Here is a 17,386-nt window from a genome sequence, read left to right as displayed (position 1 = left end):
TAAAATCTCTCTCTCTCAGTGCAGTCTTGTGGCCAGCATTAGCATTCCTGATGCTGACTTCCATTACAATGGGGTTACTATTTAACCAGACGTTTATTTTGATTGGTTCTGATTTGGATGTGCTAAGCAATTTAATTGTTCCAAACCAAATGTAGGTGGACTTTCCAGGGTATGCACTCTCCTGCATACAGCCTATGAATTCTCTTACTCAATTTAGGTATGTTAAGACTCTTTTGCTAATCTTGAGTTCACATACTGGCAGCTACTACAATGGTTTGATGGACCGGCTCCTGAAGAAAATCTTAATGGTTTATCCAAGGCTTTGTTTTCTTATGAACCTTTGCTACGGGCTGACCTAAGGTCTCTCTGTTCAGGATATATACTGAATGAGGCTATGTTATTGTCTTCACTCAACTGGGGTTTCCCAAGCATAGTCAGACTGGCAAATTCCCTCAGAATATCCTCCACATTTTCCAATGATAAAGCCAGCTGCAGTATCTGTTTGAAGTCCAGTTGGGACTTTGGCTAATAGACACTTTTGGATGGTTACATCATTAATCCCACATACCAAACAGTCTCTTGGCATCTCACTCTTGATGCCAGTGAAACAACGCCACAGACTGGTATCCCGTCACCAAGTCACCTTTTATTTACACGCCAAGAGTCCTTGACACTGATCCAGCTCCATCAGAGACAGCTCTCAGAGTGAACAGGATGTCTGAGACTCCTATTCTGACCACATTAACAGCCCCAATCAGGGTACTCATTATATGAGGTTCACCAGGCTAACTTCATTACGGATCACTACAGCACACATTTGAGTTCTGTCCACTGTTTCTCAGCACTGAATTCATAAAGCAGGCATGGAGTCATAGAGATGTACAACACAGAAACAGGTCCTTCGGTCCGACTTATCCGTGCCAACCAGATTACCCAACCCAAGCTAGTCCCACCTGCCAGCTCCCGGACCACATCCCTCCCGAATTCTTCCTATTCATATACCCATACAAATGCCTTTTAGATGTTGCAATTGTACCAGCCTCCACCACTTCCTCTAGCAGCTCATTCCATACACGTTCCACCCTCTGCGTGGAAAGGTTGTTCCTTAGGTCACTTTTATATCTTTTCTCTGGGTGGGGGAGTCCAGAACTAGAGGCCATAGGTTTAGGGTGAGAGGGTAAAGACTATTTATCCTATTCATGCCCCTCATGATTTTATAAACCTCTATAAAAGGTCACTCCCTCAGTCTCCGACGCTCCAGGGAAAACAGCCCCAACCTACTCAACCTCTCCCCATAGCTCAAATCCTCCAACCCTGCCAACATCCTTATAAATCTTTTCTGAACCATTTCAAGTTTTGTAACATCCTTCCAATAGGAAGGAGACCAGAATTGCATGCAATATTTCAAAAGTAGCCTAACCAATGTCCTGTACAGCTGCAACATGACCTCCCAACTCCTGTACTCAATACTCTGACCAATAAAAGAAAGCATACCAAACGCCTTCTTCACTATCCTATCTACCTGTGACTCCACTTTCAAGGAGCTATGAACCTGCCCTCCAAGGTCTCTCTGTTCAGCAACACTCCCTAGCACCTTACCTTTTGATAAAAACAATTGTTTAAAGCATTGATATATTAACATATCAGTGGTCCAAGTAGCTAAATTTCAACTTACTATTCTTCCTATCTCATCACTAGCAGCAGATGCCAATTTGGCTAGATCACAGCACAATGAATAACTTTTACATAGACAAATGAGATAGCACTTTCTTAGTAATGTTTGCACTAAAGCTAACATATGCAGCAAGTATATCAAGCACTGGAAAGCGTGATTACATTCAACCTTAATGACAAAATGGCCAATTCAGTGTCATCTACTACATCCGGTTTGGCCTCCTCTACATCGGGGAGACAGGACACCTTCTTGCGGATCATTTCAGAGAACATCTCTACGACACCACACCCACCAACCCCACTGTCCAGTGGCAGAACACCTCAACTTCCCCTCCCACTCCATCAAGGACATGCATGTCATGGGCCACCTCCACCGCCAAACCGTTACCACCTGACACCTGGAGGACGATTGCATCATATTCTGCCTTGGGATAAATGTGGATTTCAACAGCTTCCTCATTTCCCCTCCTAATACATTATCCCAGTCCCAAGCCTCCAACTCAGCACCGCCCTTCGGACCCATCTATCACTCCCCCCTCTGACCTATCACCTTCTCCCTTATCTTCATCCACCATTCTCCTCCCCCCGCGCCCCGCCCCCCTCCCATTTATCTCTCAGCCCTGACCTACAAGCCTCTTTCCTGATGAAGGGCTTATGCCCGAAATGTTGATTCTCCTGCTCAATGGATGCTGCCTGACCTGCTGTGCTTTTCCAGCATTATTCTCTCGACTGAACTCCAGCAACTGCAGCCCTCCACATTCTCCTAAGTAACTTACACTGTAAAGTTTTATGGGTTGCCTAATTTAACATTACAATCTATATTTACATAAAAGTATATATTTTAGGGCATCCATATTCCTGTTCTAAATACACTTTAAAATTGCAATCAACCAGTTATGCAAGAACAAAGATACCAATCAACTCCATTCATTTAAACTGTAGCCTCCACCTGTTTTCCATCAGGTCTAGGCACCTATACTAAACTTGTCTGAAGCAATGGCAAAAAAAGTATACACTTGTCTACTACTGGGATTCTCAAATCTTAAACGAAGTCTGTGCCACAAACGGATGCTTTCAAAATGTGAAGACATCAAGAACACTGGCTGATGGACTACTCACCAAAATGAGAGTCTACAGCTCTCAATTCAAATGGAGATCTGATATTTAAATGAATATAGATTTGTAACTTATTAAAAATATTCATGCCTTTTCTTTCAGCCTGCATTCTTCCACTAAGCTCACAAATGGATTTGTCTTACTGTCTCGGCATGTAATGTACTTGTAAAAATGTTTCTATTGCTGTTTCCCAACAACATGAAAGTGTAATTTCGCTTCCTAAAAGAAACACCTGCATAAATCACACCTCAAAATTCCTTAAACTGTTTCACACAGATCAACAGATTGTGTCACATAAGCTGAAAAAGGACCAAGTAACTGAAATTCAGGAGAACATCAACTATTGCAAAGATCAACAATAAATTGGCTCTGAGTTGGCATATATGCCAGGATGATCAAGTGGAGAGAAGCCACCATGGTATCATCATAACCACAACACCAGAGTAATTTTCAAAGGGCTCTTGTCGTGCAGTGGCAGTGTCCTACCTCTGAGCAGAGGCTTGGGTTCAAGACGATCATGTTCCAGAGGTTTATTACATGATGTCTGAAAAAATTGATGAAAATAACCACACAGATGGTGTGCTGGACTACATTATTTCCTCACTGATTGACATTTTGATTAAATGCTCCAGCTTTATCTTAAGGTGGTCTTGTGGTATTAACCTGGAGACCCAGCTATGTTCTGGTGACCTAGGGTCGAATTCCACCATGGCAGATGATGGAATTTGAAATGAATAGAAAACACTCGCTTGTCAGAATTGATTACTTTATAATAAATAGTAGTTTCTTGTTAAGTATAGAAACCTAGTAACTTTCCTGTTAACCATGATTCATATGACAGAAAACTGGTGTGATTTGATTAAATCTAGCTTTCATGGTAATTCCGGAAGTTGTGGGGCTCAAGTGTCAGTGCACTTTCCCAAGTGGTCATGACAACCGTAAACAATGCTTTGCTTATTACACCAAGTGTTTACTATTCACTTCCCCTGATATTGGTTCTAAATTGACTTTACAATCATGTCCTCCAGTCCTCCTTTTCTAACTCACTTTGAAGTAGCAATCTAGGATTACTTTATCTATGTCACTTAACATTTCACTTGTGGGGATTGAAGATGGCGGCGATCTGAGAAGATTGCACTGCAGAGCTTCGCATTGCAGCAGAAGCAGGAAGGTCCTTTAACCCACCCAACCCAGATCATCAGGATTCTTGGGGTGTTGGAAAGATTGTGGAGCAATTTAAAAATTGACTTACCTGTATTTTCAGCTGTCCAGAAATGCCTAAAAAGGGAGGAGGAGCATCTGAGGCCAGGCCTGCAGCAGCCTCAGAGCCGATTACTCTCTTGGACCTGGTGAACCAACTCTCGAAATCTCGTGAAGTGTTGGGGAAACAGATTGAAGAGAAGCTGGCTCCAGTCTCTCTCATGCTGCAGAAGCATGAGCAGCAGCTGGGAGACCTGGAGAAGAGGACGGATGAGGTGGAGCACAGGGTCACAGTGGTGGAAGCTGATGCCAGTTCATTCAAGGAAGAGATCCAAGCCCTGAAGACACAGGTTCATAATTTGCATGATCAAGTGATGATCTTGAAAACAGGGGCAAGAGAAAAAACATTCAGATCATCGGTCTGCCTGAGAGTAAGGAAGGTGAGCGGCCTGCAGAATTTGTTGAAGATTGGCTTCCAAAATTCCTTGACTTGGAGACTGGCACGAGAGGATTGAAGATAGAGAGGGCTCACCGGGACGCAGCACGGTGGTCGGGTCTGGGTTAACACTCTCCTCCTTTCCTGGTGCGGTTCTGTCATTACCGGGATAAGGAGAGAGTCATGGAGGCCCTAATTTACGAGAGGTCTAAGATCATGTTTTTTCAGGACTTTTCAGCGGCGGTGATCCAGAAACGAAAATCGTATGATGGTGTCAAGAGAAGATTGAAGGAGCTTGGGATTCAGTACTCCCGGAGATATCTGGTAGTGCTTCGGATCACCTTAGATGGATCCATGCATCTCTTTGACACATCGGAGAAGGCAAGAGACTTTGTGGACAAACTAACCTAATTTAAACAATTGTAGTATGTATAAATATTGTTGCTTGGGTATGCATTTATCATTCTGTAAAAGAAATGGAGGAAATCCGGTTGGAGCTTTGTTTTTCCCCTTTTTTCCCTCTATTGATAATAATTTGGTTCAAACTATGTCTGGCGGTGGTTAAGATGTACATTTTAAATTTCGAAGTTAGGACATACCAAAGGATGGGTGGGGTATTTATTCCCCTTTTTTTATATATAAGAATGTTTTTTTATTCATATTGATATTCTATGAGGTGTTTATTCTTTTTAGCTTGTGCTTGCAATGCGGCTCTAGCTGGGAGAAGTGAAGGTGGTTGAGATGATTAGATGCCTATTTATGGGCAGTTCAGGACAGGTAGTTGCCTCCTCTGGGCATGGGGTGAGTTCCCCTACTCAGCGCTCTTGGCACTTTATATGTTGGTTTGTTTTCTGGTTTTTGCTGTTTTTTATTTTTAATAATTTTGTATGTTTGTTAAATGTAGTGGTTTTAGTTTATGTAGTTTTTATATTTGGTGGACCATGCGACACTAAGGCTCAGCAATTTGTGGTTCAGGTTCCTCCTCTCTGGAATTTAAATGTAATTGCAGAAGATTATGGCTAATGATTTGATTAAATGGTGTACCTGGAACATCAAGGGAAGTCACTCACGAATTAAGAGGAAGAAGGTACTCTTGAGTCTTAGAAAGGAGAAGGTGGATATTGCACAGGAGACACATTTGGATGACAAGGAACATCTGAAATTACAGCAGAATAGTTTTGACCGAGTTTACTTTTCATCATTTAATACCAGAAGTAGGGGAGTGGCTATATTGGTAAGGAAAAATCTCTCATTTAAATGGTTGGAATGTGTTAAACATATGGGAGGTTTGTAATTCTTAAAGCCTTGATAAATGGGGAAGAATATGGCATTTTAAATGTTTATTGTCCCCCAGCTTATCCTCTTAAATTCTTCGTAGATGCTTTTTCTAAACTGATAAGTCTCAAGTTTCGGCACATTATAGGGAGAGATTTTAACTGCCTCATAGACCCCACAGTAGACAGGTTGCCTAAAGGTCCCTCGATACCCTCTGCACAAACTAAACAGTTATTGGGTTTGTGTGGGGAATTAGGACTGGTGGACGTCTGGCGGTGTCTCCACCCTACAGGTAGGGATTTCACGTTTTTCTCCAATCTGCACAGATGTCACACTAGGATTGATTTTTTTCTGACCCCTGCGGTAACCCTGGATCTGGTGGCATCCTGTACGATTGGTAATATTGCCATCTCTAATCATGCTTCAGTGTACCCTAATGGTTAAAATGAAGGATGTTATAGTGGATTCAAGGTACTGGCGAATGGACCCCTTTATTCTCATGGACAGCAAGTCTGTGGTGTATTTCTCCAGGGAATTTCAGGCATTCCTAGACATCAACATAAGTTCGGTTGATAGCTCATCAGTTCTCTGGGAAACTGCCTAAGCTTATGCCAGAGGGTTAGTTATTTCATATTCCACAAGTAGGAAGCGGCAGAAGGATGAGCAGCAACGTCTCCTTGAAGCACGGTTGAAGGCAGCCGAGAAGGCCTACTTTGACAGACCCTTGTTGGTCAAACTACAGAGGATTACAGCACTGCGGTCTGCACTAAATTCTGTGCTCATGCAGACGGCAAAGGAGTTGGCTTTTGCAAAGCAAAGGTTATACTAGCATGGTGACAAGCCAGGCAAATACTTAGCATATCTTGCCAGAAAGAGAAGTGCCTCACAAACCATTACAGCGATTAGGGAAGGGTCTGGGAACCTAACGTGTGGGGAATTAAAAAGATTAATGTGGCGTTCCAGAGATTCTACTCTAAGTTAGATCAGTCTGAGAATTGCGAGGAGGGGAAGGCCAAAATGGAATCCTTTTTTTAGAGATCTGAAGCTGCCGGGTGTAACTCCCAAACAACAGTTCTTTCTCAACGCCCATTATCAGAGCAAGAAGTGCAGAAAGCTGTGAGGCAGCTTCAGAGTGGAAAGGCGCCCGGTCCTGATGGACTTCCCAGTGAATTCTAGAAGGAATTTATAAGTATACTGTCAGGCCCAATGCTGAATATGTTTAATGATTCATACAGTCTTTTGGTCTCCCACCATCTCTAAGAGAAGTCAATATTTCACTTATCCTTAAAAAAGGAAGGACCCGGAAGACTGTGCTTCATACAGGCCTATCTCGCTCTTAAATGTGCATTTTAAGATCCTCTCTAAGGCTCTTGTGTTAAGGCTGGAGACTGTGTTACCCTCTATTATTAAAGAGGATCAGACTGGCTTCATAAAGGGACGCAGATCCTCCAACAACGTTAGGAGGCTGCTTAATGCAATTCAAGCATGCCAATAGCAGTCAATACAGGGATTGGTGATTTCTTTAGATGCAGAGAAGGCATTTGGCCGAATTGAGTGGCCGTGCCTTTTCTATACTCTAGATCAGTTTGGTCTGAGCAAAGTTTTCATAAGATGGGTGAAGGTTCTCTACAGTGTACCTCTTGCTGCAGTCATTACCAACGGGGTGCGATCAAGCAATTTTAATATTTCTAGGGGCAGCCGGCAGGGCTGTCCCCTTTCACCATTACTTTTCACATTGGTGATTGAACCGTTGGCAGAGGTCATTCGTGGGGATCTCAATGTATCAGCTCCAGAAGTGGGGTCAAAATTACACAAGATCTTGCTGTATGCAGATGATGTTTTAATTTTCTTGACAAATCCAGCAGTCTCAGTACCCTGCTTGATACAATGCATGCATTCACGCATTTGGCACTTTTTCAGGGTATAAGATTAATTTTGCTAAATCAGAGGCTATGCCTATGGGTGGTCTTACGAAAGAGTTAGCTCTTGTGTGTGACTATAGATTCCCATTTAGGTGGTCACAGGGGTGTTTTGTGTATTTGGGCATATTCATTACTCCAGTTCTGGATTGGCTGTTCAAAGCCAATTTTACTCAATTATTTGAAAAAATTAAACAAGATCTCCAAAGATGGGAGGCACTTCCAGTCTCATGGCTGGGTCGAATAGCACTTATTAAGATGAATATTCTCCCTCGTTTGCTATACTCTATACGGATGCTCCCCCTGATTTTCAATAAACAAACACTCAGGAGACTGAATGGTTGGTTCAGCTCCTTTATCTGACACCGTAAACGGACCCTCATTAAATTAGCCAAACTGCAGTTGCCTCACAGATTGGGGGGAGTAGACCTTCCGGACATTAAAAATTACCAAATAAGCTTACTTTTGACCCACGTAAGCGACTGAATTTGTAGGGATCCTCTTTCAATATGGCTAGATATCCCAGGCAAGGTGCCCCCTTACCAGTTTGCTGTTTTTGGACAAGGTGAGGACAGTTAGGGAATATTGCCATAACCCAATAGTCATCAATACTGTTAAAGCATGGAGGGCAATTTGGCAGAGGGAAGGTAATATTGGCAAAACATCTTTGTTTACACTTTTAGTGGATATGCCGAGTTTTCAACCAGGTATAATAGATTCAGGATTTAAACGTTTGGCAGCTAGGGGTATATCTTGCATGGGTGATTTATTTGTGGGAGATGTAATGATTTCGATCATTTAATATGGAAGTACGAGTTACCCAATAGAGGCCTCTTTCGTTCTTTTAAAGTTAGGGATTTTATTCAAAAAAGGACCACACTTTTGACTGATCCCTACAAATCTGACATAGGAAGAGGGGTACTAAGGGCTAAGAGTACACCCTCTGTCAGTACTTTATATCACCAATTGGGGGGGTGCCACCTCAGATGAGTCTGATCGACTCTGCAAGATATGGGAAAGAGAGCTGGGTGTTGAAGTTTCTTCAGAGGCATGGGAGGATATTTGGGAGAATGCAAGGAAGATATCAATTTGCAATAGGACCCAGCTTTACAGTTGAAGGTTCTCCACAGGGTCCACGTAGCCCCAGACCATTTGTCAAAATTTAAACCAGGGGTATCTTCAGCATGTCCAAGTGCAAGGTCTGTACGGGTACTCTTACCCATTGTCTTTGGTCTTGTGACAGGCTTCAAACATATTGGAGCGCTGTGGTGAGTGCAATGGAGAGGATTTTGGGTATAGGGGTGGAGAAGGACCCTATTTCGCTCCATTGTATTTCCTGCAGACTCGCATTAGGCAAAACTTTTCAATATTCTTACATTTTGTGCAAGGAAGAATATCTTGCTAGGTTGGATATCAGAAACCCCCCCCCCCCCCCCCCCCCCCCCCCCCCCCCCCCCCCCCCCCGCCCCAGGCCTGTCGGGTTGGTGGAAGATTGTTATGGAGCATATTCCCCTGGATTTTCTCACAAATATGGTACAGCACAAAACTGAGAATTTTTACAAGACATGGCAACCCTTTTTGAAATACCTGGACACAGATTTATCTGCCACACTAACAAGGACTTTTATATAGCCGTAACGATTGTGCTTCATGAGTCCAATATCTAGGGAGGAGGAACTGTGAATGTATGAGTGTTTTGTTTGGCTGGGCTGAGTTATTACTATTTATTTGTTTGTTGTTAGGTATTTATTTAGTTAGTTAAATAGCTAGTTTAGTTTTTTTTTAATTTTTTACTTCTCTATATATGTTTATATATAAACATATATAAGAGTGTGGGTTGGGTAATTTTTTTATTATTTGGGTTTAATTTTGTACTGTTTTGAATTGCATTGTTTTGTATTTGTTGTAATATTTAAAAATCTATTTTTTCTTAATAAAATTAAATTATAAAAAAAAATTTCACTTGTACTTTGAGAATTTCTTTTGTCTCATCCCCTTAACTGCTTTCTTCCTAACTACAAAGCTTAAGCTCCTTCATCACACGTAAATTTCTTTTGAACTTAGAATTAGCCCTATTGGCCTGAAGTTCCATAATTATTCAACAATAACATTTGTAACAGATTTTTAAAATTGGAACCACAGCAACATATAAATTTAGCACAAGAAAATGTAAATGAAAACAGTGTGAAAAACAACTGTTCTCTTCTGTCAATGTTTATTTAAAGAATTATGCTTAAAATTCAATATTGGGTGACTTCAAACCACTGAAGAACAACCTGCTCTGGGAAACTATGCTGTAGGATAGGAACCCTACATTCTGCTGTTCACGACCGTTTTGTACAGTCATGCAGCAATTCAACCACAGGTTTTAACTTGCAATTTCTGTTTCCAGGGAAACTGCTCTGAGATTTTCCCTCAGCAATGATGTTATCAGAATAATGTAGCATGGAAAAAAAAAGTCAACTTTAGGGTTTTATTGCTAGGAGTAAAAATGATAATTTTTTTGTTTGAAGTAAATTTATCATACTTTTCTCAAGGCTATTTTACTTTCTTAAAAAAAAAGAACCACTGAAGAAACAGAATCGTCAAGACTTCCCCTTAAGATAGGTTAGAAATAAAGGAACAGTTGCTGAAGACTCAGTTCAAAGTTATCAAAAATGCAGCATTTCATCTGAACTACAATTAATCATAAATAAAGAGAATGGAGAGAAAATTAACAGATCAAAATAAAATTGTTCAGTATGTCTTAGGATACATGCCTAAAGTTAATAGAAAGCTAGGCTGCTCATCTTATTCTTCTTAGGTACCCTTTTCTGACCTCACAATGGACAGACGATCACTGTTGAAGCAGCTGAAGACACTATCTGATAAACTCTTATGGTGACTTCCTGGAGCCAAGATAACTATACAACAACAATCTTCCTTTGTATTAGGTATAACTCCAACTAACAGACAGATTCCAAATCCTCCACCCCGATTCCAGTTGTCCTGGAGTGCCTTTATCCCACACATAATTGATTGTTGCCTTGATGTCTTAGAGCAGTCACTCTCAACTTCTGAAGTTCAGCTCTTTTGTCCAGGTTTGGACCAAAACTATAACAAAGTCAGGTGCTGAGTGGTGCTGGTGAAATCCAAATGGAGTATCGAGCATCTGCAGACCTCACTTTTTACTCCAAATGGAGTATCACCTGACTGCAATGGAGGATGACTCCTTCCATCAGTTTGATAATGATAGAGATTAATCTGCTGAGTGATAATCAGCCAGAGTGGAAATGTCCTCTTTATTGTGCACTGCACATGCCTGGTCAATTTTCCACATTGTAAGGGGATGTCAACAGTTTGGCTCAGGGTGCAGCTAGTTCTGGAGCACAAACCTTTAGGACTGTTGCCAGTATGTTGTCTGAGCCCAAAGCCTTTGCAGTATCCAGTGTCTTTAGTTGTTTCCCAATCTCTCATGGAATGAGCTGAGTTGGTTGGAAATTGGCATTGTGATACATGGAACCACAGGACATCAAACTGAAAATGAATATTCAAGCCTTATTTCAGCCTTATCTCTTGCACATATATGTTCAACTCATTTGTGCTTCAAAAGAGAATTCTAATACTCACTCCTTTATCCAAAGTCAGACTCATGTTACATTATAGTTTCACAGCAAGTGAAATCTCTAAGGTGATGAAACTTCACCTGCGAGTCCAAGTAAAGACTGTCAGACCATGTCAGGCATCTTAACTGAACCTGATCTTGCCTTTATCTGGTAGGAGTACCCGAGTAGGACTCCGTGCCTGCAATCAGTAGGATGGACCAAAAATGATGATGTGGTTTTTTCCAGCCTGGAGACATTGACACCAAATACATATCACCAATCACTACAATTTGAATCAAATAAGTCTACATCAATCAGGAACCTAATATAGAGCCTCCTGGTCTATATAGACAATAGGTGCAGGAGTAGGCCATTCTGCCCTTCGAGCCTGCACCACCATTCAATATGATCATGGCTGATCATCCTCAATCAGTATCCTGTTCCTGCCTTATCTCCATAACCCTGATTCCACTATCCTTGAGCGCTCTATCCAACTCTTTCTTAAATGAATCCAGAGACTGGGCCTCCACAGCCTGCTGGGACAGAGCATTACACACAGCCACCACTCTCTGGGTAAATAAGTTTCTCCTCATCTCTGACCTAAATGGACTACCCCATATTTTTAAGCTGTGTCCTCTGGTTCAGCACTCACCCATCAGCGGAAACATGTAGGGAAATCTGCAGGTGGCGATATTCCTATGTATCCGCTGCCCTTGTCCTGCTAGATGGAAGTGGTCATGGGTTTGGAAGGTGCTATCGAAGGATCTTTGGTGAATTTTTGTAGTGCATTTTGTAGATTTTACATACAACTGCTACTGAGTGGAGGGAGTGCATGCTTCTGGATGTGGTGTCAATCTAAAGCTACTTCATTCCGAATAGCATTAAGCTTCTTGAGTGTTGTTAGAGCTACAATCATCTGAACAAATGGGGAGTACTCCATCACACTGCTGACTTGTGCCTTGTAGTTGGTGGACACACTTTGAGGAATCAAGAACTGAGCTACTCACCACAGCATTCCTAGCCTCTGACCTGTTTATGTAGCCAGTGTTTATTTGGTGAGTCCAGTTGACCTTCTGATCAATGGCAACCCCCAGGATGTTGATAATGGGGCAGTCATAGTAGCATCACTGAATGTGCAAATGTTACTTACCACTTGTCAACCCAAGCCTGGATATTGTCCAGTTTTAATTGCACTTGAACATGGACTGCTTCAGTATCTGAGGAGTTACAAATGGAGCTGAACATTGTACAACCAGTTACAAACATCCCCACTTCTAAAGGTGGGAGGGTACTTGATGAAGCAGCTGAAGATCGTCGGGCCCAGGATAATAAGTGAGGAACTCCTGCAGAGATGTCCTGAAGCCAAGGTGACTGACCTCCAACAACCACAACCATCGTCCTATATCCAACCAGCAAAGGATATGACCCAATTCCCATTGATTCCAGTTTTGCTAGGGCTCCTTGATGCCACACTCAGTCAAACGTGGCCTTGATACCAACAGCTGTCACTCTTACTTTACGTGTGAAATTCATCTCTTTTGTCCATATTTAAACTAAGGTTTTAGTGAAATTAGGTGATGATTGGCCCTGACAGAACCCAAACTAGGTGGCATTGTTGCTAAGCAGGTTTTACTTGATAGAACTGCTGATGACACCTTCCATCACGTTACTGATGATTGAGAGTAGATTAATGAGGTGGTAAGTGGCCAGGTTGGATTTGTCCTGCTTTCCATGTACAGAACATTTGGCAAGTTTCCACCTTGTTGGGTAGATGCCATTGTTGCAACTGTACTCAAACAGCTTGGGTAAGTGGACTACTAATCCAGAGGCTCAAACCTTGTATTGGCTAACTGAATGGCATACTTACCAACATTGCCATCGTGATAACACTTCAAAAATATTTAACTGATTGGCTGCAAGTGCTTTGGGGCAACCTGGATTTGACAGGAAATGTACATTAGTACTTTAAATGTTGTTAATTATCTGAAAATGCTTTATTTATTTTCCCTTTTCTAAAAATATGGCTTTTTTGGACATTCACTATTTTGCAGATTACGGTCTCTCTCAGATTGAAGATTATTTCATTTGCCTTTCTCCAGTGCTCACTTTCTTCTGGCAATTAAACAGCAATCACAAATGGAATTCAGTGTCCTAACAAGTCCTTGACCCATTCACTTGCTGCTTCTCGGAGTAACAAGATGACAAGAAGACATATCAAGGAGGGGGAGGAATTTCAGCAAAAATATTTTTAAAAATCTAATCCAATATTGCTGCATTATGCCTGATAACACACTGTTCCAAGACACACAGTTTCCATCACTATAGCCATTCTAAGTAATACACCACTTTTCTTCCTCAGGGTGTAATGTCACAATTGTTAAGGCCAATGTACATCTGGCAGAAAACAAGGCCAAGACTTGAAAATATGTGTGGAGTTTAACAAGCTCATTCATTAGGATTTGTTTCTCTCCATCAAACTGCACCAGAACTGTCAGTTGTCCAGGTATGAGTGACAACACTATTCCAGTACCTTTATTCTTGAGCAAACGTGACAAAGATAACAACCAATCTCATGCAAGAGCTTTCAATAAATAGTAGACCTGCAAGTCAAATGCACTCTAAAACAGCACTGTGAAGAAATTAAAGCTGAACCTCAAAAATTTAAATCAGTGCTAGCAGTGAACAGACTTGTATCCAATAATCAGCATTTGTCAATTTGGACCACATTTCAGTATACTGGATCACACTGGCACTACAGTAGATAGACTAAGTGTCAAATCCAGAAAAAGGTAAAGAATACATGGATCTAAGCTCTTATTGAGAAGCTAAACATAGTCCAATTGAAGATTCAAGATGGCGACAACCCAGTAGGTCTGAATCTGCTGAGCTGTCCCCAGGACCCAGACAAAGTGGGGTACCTACCCTCCCCTTAGCCTTTTTCCCAGCTGCTACTGCCATTTTGCACCAAACATTCTAAAATGACTAAAGGTACAGGATCACTTACTTCGCACCAGGAAGGGTAATAATATTGGGGGGGAACAGGTCAGTTGTCCACTTATATTTTCCGTGTTATAAGACATTGGTATTTGTTTATCTAACTTTGCCATGTCTGGGCCGAGGGCATGGCTTTAGCTGGAAGGAGTCATGGTGGGATTTGGGATGGTAGGAGTGCCCCCTGTGGACGGGGTGGGGGGGGAGATGTCTCCTTTAATTTATGCTTTAATGTTATTATTTCGTAGGAGTTTTCAGTAGTTTTGAATGAGTTGTTTCAAAGGTTGTATTTTAAAATTTATGTGAATTGTTTAAGGTCTCTACTCAATGCCTTTTGAGTGGGGTTCTTCCTCCTGGGGAATCTCGGACTTCCTTGAACGATCATGGTTAGCCATTCGTTTAAGTGGTGCACCTGGAATGTTAAAGGAAGCCAATCACCAATTAAAACGAAAAAGATACTATCAAGTCTTTAAAAAAAGAGAGGGCTGATGTAGTCCTTTTACAAGAGACACATCTAATCAACAGGGAACATTTGAAGCTGCAGCAGGGAGGATTTGGTCAGGTGTTCTTTTCATCTTTCAATTGAAAAAGTTGGGGAGTGGCCATTCTTACCCAGAAGAATCTTCCATTCAAATGTTAAGCCAGATAAGAGATGAGTCCAGACAGTTTATAATACTTAAAGCTCTAATATATGGAGAGGAGTACGGGATTTTGAATGTATATTGCACCTCCCCACCCCCGGCACATCCTTTTAAATTCGTAACAGATGCGATCTCCAGGTTGATGGCCCTTGGGGTGCATCACATAATTATAAGGGGAGATGGTAATTGTATTATCAATCCCAAGGTGGACAGGATACCTAGGAGTTCTGCGGGTATACCTCTGCGATCTAGGCAGTTGGCTGATCGGAATAGGGAGTTGGGAATGTGTGGAGGTGTCTTCACCCATAGAGTAGAGATTTTACTTTTTATTCTAACTCACACAAGTGCCATACCAGAATCGATACATTTTTTTGTCCCCTCAACCTTTCTGAATTCAATATTATCCTGTAAAATAGGGAATATAACTATTTCCGATCACTCAGCAGTGTACATGGAGGTCAAGACTAATGGTGATAAGATGGGCTCCCGACAGTGGCGTATGGACCCTTTCCTATTGAAGGATAGTAAGTTCATAGAATATTTCTCGCAAAAATTTAAAGCTTTCTGGGACATTAATTCAGGTACGGCCAGTTGCCCATCGGTGATGTGGGAGACTGCTAAGGCATATGCGCACGGCTTGATTATCTCATATTCTGCAACCCAGAAACAACAGAAGGGACAACAACAGCATCAGTTTGAGACTCGTCTGAAGGTAGCTGAGTCAGTGTATGTTGATAGGCCATCCATTACTAAATTACAGCGGATTACAGCCCCCAGGGCTACTTTGAATGCCGCACTTACTCAAACAGCAAAGATTGGGATACTATTTGCAAAGCAGAGATTATTTGAGTATGGCAATAAGCTGGGCAGGTATCTGGCATACCTTGCCAGAGAGAAAAAGGCTCCCCAATTTGGGCGGCACGGTGGCACAATGGTTAGCACTGCTGCCTCACAGCGCCAGAGACCTGGGTTCAATTCCCAACTCAGGCGACTGACTGTGTGGAGTTTGCACATTCTCCCAGTGTCTGTTTGGGTTTCCTCCGGGTGCTCCGGTTTCCTCCCACAGTCCAAAGATGTGCAGGTCAGGTGAATTGGCCATGCTAAATTGCCTGTAGTGTTAGGTAAAGGGGTAAATGTAGGGGAATGGGTGGGTTGCACTTCGGCGGGTCGGTGTGGACTTGTAGGGCCGAAGGACTGTTTCCAACTGTAAGTAATCTAGTCTAATCCATTACATCTATTAAAGAAGGTGCTGGTACTTTGATTTGTGATTCTAAAAAGATCAATGCAGCTTTTAGAAAGTTCTATTTTGAACTGTATCAGTCAGAAGGCTGTGAGGATACAGCAAGGAAGATGGAGTCTTTTTTTAAAGAATCTAGACCTCCCGGGCGTTACCTCGGAGCAGATGTCTTTTTTGAATGCCCCCTTGACAATTCAGGAGCCAGTCAGGCAGCTCCAGAGCGGCAAAGCGCCTGGGCCAGATGAATTTCAGTTTGAGTTCATAGACGAATTGACCAGATCACTTATAGACATGTGTAACTACTCAGATAGTCAGGGTAGTCCCCCACCCTCTCTGAGAGAAGCAAATATCTCTCTCATCCTTAAGAAAGGAAAAGCCCCAGATGACTATACTTCATACAGGCCTATAACCCTTATTGATTAGATTCCCTACAGTGCGGAAACAGGCCCTTTGGCACAACAAGTCCACACCGACCCTCAGAAGAGTAACCCACCCAGACCCATTTCCCTCTGACTAATCCATCTAGCACTATGGACAATTTAGCATGGCCAATTCACCTAACCTACACATCTTTGGACTGTGGGAGGAAATCGGAGCACCCGGAGGAAACCCACGCAGACATGGGGAGAATGTGCAAACTCCACACAGACAATCACCCAAGGGTGGAGTCGAACCTGGGACTCTGGTGCTGTGAGGCAGCTGTGCTAAGCACTGAGCCACCATAGCTGCCCTGTTGAATGTGGACTTCAAACTTCTCTCAAAAAGGCGAGCACTAAGACTGGAGAGGGTTTTACCATTTATTACAAAAGAGGATTAGATGGGGTTTATTAAGGGTCACAGATCTACTAATAATATCAGAAGAGTGTTAAATATGGCACAAGTCTGCCAGCAAAGAGCGATACCGGGATTAGTCATCTCCCTAGTTGCAGAGAAGGCATTTGACCAGGGGGAATGCCTTTTTTATACTATGGAGTGGTTTGGCATTGGAGAGGTTTTTACCAAATGGATCGCAGTGTTGTATAGCGACCCAAAAGCAGCGGTGATTACTAACGGCATAAGATTGGATAATTTTAGTGTTGGCAGAGTTGTCATCAAAGATGCCCTCTCTCGGCACTACTATTTACACAAGTGATCGAACCGCTGGTGGGAGCTATCCAAACTGACCCCAATATAACGGCCCCGGAGATAGGATCAGGCAAGCATAAAATTACTCTTTATGCAGACGACGTTCTTTTTTTAAATGATCCACTGACATCTGTAACCACTTGAATTAAGCAATGCAGTTTATTTGGTATGTTTTCAGGGTACAAAAT

General features: G+C 42.2%; 1 protein-coding gene across 5 annotated transcripts in view; it reads right to left on the bottom strand.

The window, feature by feature from the left end:
• The window catches only part of kcnab2a (potassium voltage-gated channel subfamily A regulatory beta subunit 2a), a 277,744-nt gene that overhangs the window by 228,610 nt on the left and 31,748 nt on the right, over positions 1-17,386 (bottom strand). Inside the window, exon 1 of one of the 5 annotated variants that reach the window (XM_060852374.1) lies at positions 4,043-4,060. The exons of the other annotated variants lie outside the window; for them this stretch is intronic. The gene's annotated coding sequence lies outside the window, so the exon portion shown is untranslated. Of the gene's footprint in view, positions 1-4,042; positions 4,061-17,386 lie in introns of those variants that run through there. 5 annotated transcript variants of the gene reach the window in all.

This window comes from Hemiscyllium ocellatum, chromosome 37, assembly GCF_020745735.1.
Source record: "Hemiscyllium ocellatum isolate sHemOce1 chromosome 37, sHemOce1.pat.X.cur, whole genome shotgun sequence".
Taxonomy (NCBI): domain Eukaryota; kingdom Metazoa; phylum Chordata; class Chondrichthyes; order Orectolobiformes; family Hemiscylliidae; genus Hemiscyllium; species Hemiscyllium ocellatum.
The sequence above is the reverse complement of the archived record's forward strand: the minus strand, read 5'-3'. Positions and strand labels throughout refer to the sequence as shown.